We start from the raw sequence: 8,304 nt of genomic DNA, 5'->3' as shown, positions 1-8,304 counted from the left end.
GGGAAAGAGCCCGTCCGCCATAACGAGCAAACCCGAGCCAAACAAGTTGGTAATATCAGGGATTCCGCCCACACCTGCAGTTGTGTTGAAAGGGGTATATAGAGAACTGGTCACCATAAAGCCTGTAGTCCAGCTGCCGATGATTGATAGCAAGGCTGTGCCTTGGAAATATGAGAAGGCAGTGGTGATGTACAAAGGAAAACAGGTGGAGGAAGTTAGTTGTGAAGCGCAAGGGCTGACTCGATCAGGTCGGTGTTTTGCTACGGTGGAGCTAAGAAGAACCAACCCAGCTGCAACCAAGAAACCTGTGTCCGAAGAAGAGGCTGAGGAGTTCCTGAGAAAGATGAAAGTGCAGGACTACTCTGTGGTCGAACAGCTGAGGAAAACACCGGCCCAGATCTCGCTGCTGTCATTACTGATCCATTCTGAGGAGCATCGCCGGGCCTTGATGAAGATATTGAATGAAGCTCATGTGCCCAATGAGATTTCTGTAAACCACCTGGAAACCATTGCCAACAAGATTTTCGAGGTGAACAGGGTGACATTCTCAGATGATGATCTGCCGGTGGAAGGTACGGAGCATAATAAAGCTTTATACCTAGCTGTCAAATGTGAAGACTCGGTGGTAACTCGAGTATTGGTGGATAATGGCTCAAGTGCCAATATTTGTCCACTATCTACCCTGAACCAGTTAAAGATCGACCACGGAAGGATCCGCAAGAATAACATCTGCGTCCGAGGATTTGACGGAAATGGAACAGCCACTGTAGGGGATGTTGTACTTGAATTGACCATCGGTCCAGTCCTGTTCACCATGGAGTTCCAGGTGTTAGATGCCACAGTATCTTATAACTTTCTGTTAGGACGACCATGGATTCATGCAGCCAAAGAAGTGCCCTCCACCCTACATCAGATGGTGAAGTTCGAGTGGGAAAGACAAGAGGTCGTGCTGCACGGCGAGGACACGACGTGCACCATGGGTGGCGCCATTGTACCTTTCATAGAGACCAATGATGACAAAGGTCCTTGGGTCTACCAGATTTTCGATACAATGTCGGCAAACAAGATTTCTGAGGGTGAGATCCTTCAGCACCCAAGGGTAGCTGCCGCGACAGTCATGATGGTCTCGGAAATGCTGGGTAATGGATTTGTGCTGGGAAAAGGCCTGGGAGTCGAGCTTCAGGGGATTGTCCAACCTGTCTCCCTGCCTAAAAATGTAGAAACGTTCGGGTTGGGGTTCAGGCCAACCGCAGCAGATAGGAAGCAGGCACAAAAAATGAAGAAGCGGGTCTGGTTTCTGCCCAAACCGGTGCCACATCTATCAAGATCTTTTGTCAGAGCAAGCGCCAAAGGGCCACCAGTCCCAAAGATTCTAGGACCATTGATTGGTATGAATGGAGACCTGAATCAGAGTTTCGAGAGGCTATTCGTTGATGTCAGTATGGTAGAAGCTGGAGAAGGTTCCAGCAGAACAGAGATACAGTTTGTGGGGCCTGAGGCCAAAACCAACAACTGGACGGTTACTCCTCTTCCTGTCCGAGGGGAGTCTTGGTAGTAGGCTTTGATTTATGTTTTGTTTGTTTTGTTTTGTTCGGATTATTTCAGGGTGTAATCCAAATTTTACTTTTGTTTTGTAAAGTGTGAACCCTTTTATCCCGCAAGTTTAATAAAGTTCTCTTCTTTTGCCCATTTTAATTTTGTTTTGTTCTTTTTCTTTCTGAACAATTCTCTTTTTACTGGTTCTAATGACATAGCATGCACAGCAGATCGTCGACCTAGTCTAATAAATCAATCTGAATCCGACTTAATGACACAAGAGGTCATTTGCGACGATGAATCTGAATATGACGAAGATAAAGCCTTCGAAGAGATAAACCGAGAACTGCGCCAATTTGAAGAAAAACCCAAACCTAACCTAAATGACACTGAGGCTGTGAATCTAGGGGACGCTGATAATGTCCGAGAAACCAAAATCAGCATCCATATTGAGCCGAATGTCAGGGAAGAATTGATCAAAACCCTCATGGAATTCAAAGATGTCTTTGCATGGTCATATGATGATATGCCAGGATTAAGCACCAATTTAGTGGTTCACACATTGCCCACTGACCCGGCATACCCTCCGGTCAAGCAAAAGCTAAGGAAATTTAAAACAGAAATGAGTGTAAAGATCAAAGAAGAGGTGATTAAACAGTTGCAGGCGAAGGTCATTCGGGTCACTCGATATCCCGAGTGGTTGGCCAATGTGGTGCCAGTTCCAAAGAAGGATGGGAAAATCAGGGTGTGCGTCGACTACCGCAATCTCAACAAAGCAAGTCCCAAGGACAATTTTCCGTTGCCCAACATTCATATCCTGATCGATAATTGCGCTGGGCGCGAGATCGAATCCTTTGTGGATTGCTATGCGGGTTATCATCAGATCCTAATGGACGAGGAAGATGCGAAAAAGACAGCATTTATCACGCCATGGGGAACTTACTGCTATCGGGTAATGCCGTTCGGGCTGAAGAATGCCGGGGCAACATACATGCGAGCAATGACCGCTGTGTTTCACGATATGATACACAAAGAAATTGAGGTGTATGTAGATGATGTGATCATAAAGTCTTGGCGTCAGGAAGACCATGTAGCAGACCTAAGGAGATTCTTCCAAAGACTCCGAAGGTATGATATCAAGCTCAACCCCGCCAAATGCGCATTCGGGGTTCAGTCAGGAAAGTTGTTAGGATTCATTGTCAGTCGACGGGGGATTGAGTTAGACCCATCCAAAATCGAATCCATCCGAGATTTGCCACCGCCAAAGAACAAAATAGAGGTAATGAGCTTGCTGGGTAGACTCAATTACATCAGCAGGTTCATCGCTCAACTCACAGCAACTTGTTAGCCCATATTTCGGCTGCTGAGAAAGGATGCTGCGGTAAGTTGGACGGCAGAGTGTCAAGAGGCTTTCGACCAAATCAAAGTGTATCTGTCTAATCCACCCGTATTGGTCCCGCCTAAGCCAAGGAAGCCCTTAATTCTTTATCTGACGGTCCTGAAAAATTCATTTGGTTGTGTACTGGGGCAACATGATAACATAGGAAGGAAGGTGCAGGCCATCTACTATCTTAGCAAGAAATTCACAGTATATGAGGTCAAGTACACTCAACTCAAGAAAACATGCTGCGCCCTAACTTGGGTAGCTCAGAAGTTGAAGCATTACCTGTACTCGTATACTACTTATCTAATATCCCGTTTGGACCTATTGAAGTATATCTTTCAGAAACCTATGCCCACAGGGAGGTCGGCAAAATGGAAAATTCTGCTCACAGAGTTCGATATCGTCTATGTGACGAGGACAGCCATGAAAGCCCAGGCGCTGGCCGATCATTTGGCAGAGAATCCTGTTGATGAAAAATACGAGCCTTTAAGAACGTATTTCCCCGACGAAGAGGTAATGCATACAAATGAGCTGGAGTTACCCGAGGAACCGGGTTGGAAGCTTTTTTTTTGATGGAGCTGCAAACGCGAAAGGGGTTGGAATAGGAGCAGTACTCATTTCTGAAACGGGACGCCATTATCCTGTTACAGCTCAACTACGCTTCTATTGCACCAATAATATGGCCGAGTATGAAGCTTGCATTCTGGGTCTGCGTTTGGCTGCTGACATGGATGTCCAAGACGTCTTGGTCTTGGGAGACTCGGACCTCTTGGTACATCAGATTCAGGGTGAATGGGAAACGCGGGATCTAAAGCTCATACCATATCGACAATGCTTGCATGATCTGAGCAAGCGATTTCGATCAGTGAAGTTCAAACATATCCCGAGAGTTCATAACGAGGTTGCGGATGCATTGGCCACCTTAGCATCAATGTTGCACCACCCTGACAAAATGTATGTTGATCCTCTGTACATCCAGGTCCGTGATCAGCACGCTTATTGCAACGCCATAGAAGAAGAAGCAGATGGCGAACCCTGGTTTCATGATATCAAGGAATATCTCAGAATGGGGATATATCCAAAACAGGCCACTAGAGACCAAAAAAGAGCCCTTCGGCGTTTGTCGAATGGTTTCTTCCTCAGCGGAGGAGTATTGTACAAAAGAACCCCGGATTTGGGATTGTTGAGATGCATAGATGTCGGTCAAGCCACGACGGTTATGGCAGAGGTACATGCTGGAGTTTGTGGGCCACACATGAGCGGATATGTGTTGGCAAGGAAGATCCTTCGAACAGGGTGTTATTGGCTCACCATGGAACACGACTGTATCACTTTCGTGAGGAAATGCCATCAGTGCCAGATACATGGAGATCTGATTCATTCTCCGCCAACAGAGTTACATACGATGTCAGCACCCTGGTCGTTTGTGGCATGGGGCATGGATGTCATTGGACCTATCGAGCCGGCAGCATCCAACGGTCATAGGTTCATTCTAGTGACCATTGATTACTTCACCAAATGGGTTGAGGCTAAAACCTTCAAGTCGGTAACCAAAAAGGCAGTGGTGGACTTTGTTCACTCCCATATCATCTGCAGATTTGGAATCCCAAAAGTGATCATCACGGATAACGGTGCGAATCGTAACAGCAGCCTGATGAGAGAGGTATACCAACAATTCAAGATTACACACCGCAATTCCACCCCATATCGTCCCAAGGCGAATAAAGCGGTCGAAGCAGCCAATAAGAATATCAAGAAGATACTGCGAAAGATGGTGGAAGGGTCCAGACAATGGCACGAGAGATTACCCTTTGCTTTGTTGGGTTACCGCACTACCGTCCGGACTTCCATAGGAACAACTCCTTATTTGTTGGTGTACGGAACTGAGGCCGTAATACCAACGGAGGTCGAAATTCTGTCCCTCCGGATTGTTGCTGAAGCCGGGATTGATGATGAGGAATGGGTCAAAGCTCGATTGGAACAGTTGAGCTTGATAGACGAGAAAAGATTGGCAGCAGTGTGCCATGGTCAACTGTATCAGAAGAGAATGGCGAGAACATATAATAAGAAGGTACGCCCCAGGAAGTTCGAAGTAGGGCAGCAAGTATTAAAGAAGATCCTCCCACATCATGTCGAGGCAAAAGGCAAATTCGCCCCAAATTGGCAAGGGCCTTATATTGTAACCAGAGTGTTGTCCAATGGTGCTTTGTGTTTGACAGATATCGAGAGGAGATGTGTCGAGATGGCTATCAATTCTGATGCAGTCAAGAGATATTATGCGTAATTTCTTTAATTATGGCAATTTTTGGTTCGCTTGTTTGTATCTGGTATTTATTGGATAATGAGATGACGGAGGCAATTCTTTCTTCTATCCAAACACTTTAACCCTTGTTTCCCCCTTTTGAGCCTTAAGTTATTCTTTCATACCCCTCTTTTGGAATCACTAACGGAAAAGATATGAAAAGAGAAAGAAGAAAAGAAATTTTTTAAGGAAAAATGAAAAAAAAAAGAAAAAAAAGAGAGAAGAAGAAGATAAAAACCACAAACCGTGGGAACTACGTTTGACCTGATTCCTCAAAGAGGATACGTAGGCGCCTCACGGCTCGGTCATAGTGTGCATCGTAGTGTACATAGGATGCATAGTGTACATAAATACGCATAATAAGGCACAATGTACATAACGCACATAGCTCAACATAGAGTAAAAAATAGAATCCCCCAAGCAAGAAAACTAGGGCAGAGGCTATGTTTTAAAATGCCAACAAAGGTATGATTCCAAAAGTTGTAGCAGATCACCCATCGAAATTATTTCATTTTTGATAAGCCTTTCTTCTATCCCCACACCAAAACCAACATCGACGTCCAAAAGACCTCCCGATCAATATCCAAGAGATGCCAAGTCAGGCAAATAAAGCCGAGAATAATACACCGATCCCCAGTAAAGAAGAGGATCATAAGACTGGGAATGAATTGATGGTCAAAGGAATCTCCAGAAGAGAGGGTCGTATCGATAACACCCCGATTCCTCGATAAAGAAATAAAATGAGAGAGTCTTATCGGTGAAAACCTTCACAGGCACCGAAAGGCGACGTAAGATGAGAGATATAAAATGAGAGAGTCTTATTGGTGAAAACCTTCACAGGCACCATAAGGCGCCGGGAGTTGAGAGAAAAGAGAGAGTCTCATTAGTGAAAACCCCTCGAAGGGCACTATGAGGCGACAAGACAGATCAACAAAAGCGTCCACATTCGCAAAGAAATGGACACTCATTTATCCCCGGCAAGTTAGACCATCGGGCAAGTCGATTGATACAAATAGACTGGGTCGGGAATCTATGGTGCACGTCATGATCACAGGGACCAGTCAGGTCATCCAGATAAACTCTTCTGAATTCCTTTTCCACTAAGTATTGGTTCAGAAAGATTTTTTCTCCTTTTCTATCTTTTTATTTCTCTTTCTAAAAATTTGTCTTGAAAAGGATTTTTCAAAGCTTACTACCAGAGACCGAAGAGGGATTCATACGATGTAGGGTAATCCCAACAGTCCTAAATGCTAGCCCCAGGCAATGCAATGTTATGCCCTGCAGTTTTGGGAGGAAGTAAACTCTTAAAGGGAGTGGTTTCGGGAGTAAAAGCAGACTCCCACAGCATGTACTGTAAAGAGAAAGCAGAAAAGGGGATAAATTGAAAACCAATCCCTAGCAGGCCGGACACCCCAGCAAGCAACTTTGTCCACTAACCAGTTGTGGGGGCACAGAGCAAGAAAAGGGAAAGAGAGGGAAAATCATCCACCGGAAAGACACCTTTTCCCACCATGAGTGAAACTAACTAAATCCTTTTTGTCTGTTGCAGGAAAATAAACATTGATGATGGCAGCAGAGGACGCGATGCCAGGGAAATCACCAAACCGGGGCAGAATTTTAATACTTTTCAGTTCTAGGTCGCCCACCAGTAAAATGCGGGAATACATTTATGTTCTAGGTCGCCCACCAGTAAAATGCGGGAATACTTTTCAGCTCTAGGTCGCCCACCAGTAAAATGCGGGAATACTTTTCAGCTCTAGGTCGCCTACCAGTAAAATGCGGGAATACTTTTCAGCTCTAGGTCGCCCACCAGTAAAATGCGGGAATACTTTTCAGCTCTAGGTTGCCCACCAGTAAAATGCGGGAATACTTTTCAGCTCTAGGTCGCCCACCAGTAAAATGCGGGAATACTTTTCAGTTCTAGGTCGCCCACCAGTAAAATGCGGGAATACATTTCAGTTCTAGGTCGCCCACCAGTAAAATGCGGGAATACTTTTCAGTTCTAGGTCGCCCACCAGTAAAATGCGGGAATACTTTCAGCTCTAGGTCGCCCACCAGTAAAATGCGGGAATACTTTTCAGCTCTAGGTCGCCCACCAGTAAAATGCGGGAATACTTTCAGTTCTAGGTCGCCCACCAGTAAAATGCGGGAATACTTTTCAGCTCTAGGTCGCCCACCAGTAAAATGCGGGAATACTTTCAGTTCTAGGTCGCCCACCAGTAAAATGCGGGAATACTTTTCAGTTCTAGGTCGCCCACCAGTAAAATGCGGGAATACTTTTCAGCTCTAGGTCGCCCACCAGTAAAATGCGGGAATACTTTTCAGCTCTAGGTCGCCCACCAGTAAAATGCGGGAATACTTTTCAGCTCTAGGTCGCCCACCAGTAAAATGCGGGAATACTTTCAGTTCTAGGTCGCCCACCAGTAAAATGCGGGAATACTTTTCAGTTCTAGGTCGCCCACCAGTAAAATGCGGGAATACTTTTCAGTTCTAGGTCGCCCACCAGTAAAATGTGGGAATACTTTTCAGTTCTAGGTCGCCCACCAGTAAAATGCGGGAATACTTTTCAGTTCTAGGTCGCCCACCAGTATAATGCGGTAATACTTTATGTTCTAGGTCGCCCACCAGTAAAATGCGGGAATACTTTTCAGCTCTAGGTCGCCCACCAGTAAAATGCGGGAATACTTTTCAGTTCTAGGTCGCCCACCAGTAAAATGCGGGCATGCATTTCATAATTTTGCATTTAAGCAATTTTTTTGTCTTATATTACAGATTCAGGAATCAGTAACCCCACCAGAAGGTGGAAGGTTACAATAGAGATTCCCAAGCAGGAAACAATAAAAATCTCCAGCACCGGGAAGCAGAAGGCTACAACAAAAATCCCCAGCATTCACAAAAGGCTGGTCAAAAAAAAAAACAACAACCAGAAAAGAAGAAATCAGGCGTCCACCTGGAGAACAAGGACAAAGAAAAGAAGAAATCAGGCGTCCACCTGGAGAACAAGGACAAAGAAAAGAAGAAATCAGGAGTCCACCTGGAGAACAAGGACAAAGAAAAAGAAATCAGGCGTCCACCTGGAGAA

This window comes from Nicotiana tabacum, chromosome 11 (genome assembly GCF_000715075.1).
Source record: "Nicotiana tabacum cultivar K326 chromosome 11, ASM71507v2, whole genome shotgun sequence".
NCBI lineage: Eukaryota > Viridiplantae > Streptophyta > Magnoliopsida > Solanales > Solanaceae > Nicotiana > Nicotiana tabacum.
The sequence above is the reverse complement of the archived record's forward strand: the minus strand, read 5'-3'. Positions refer to the sequence as shown.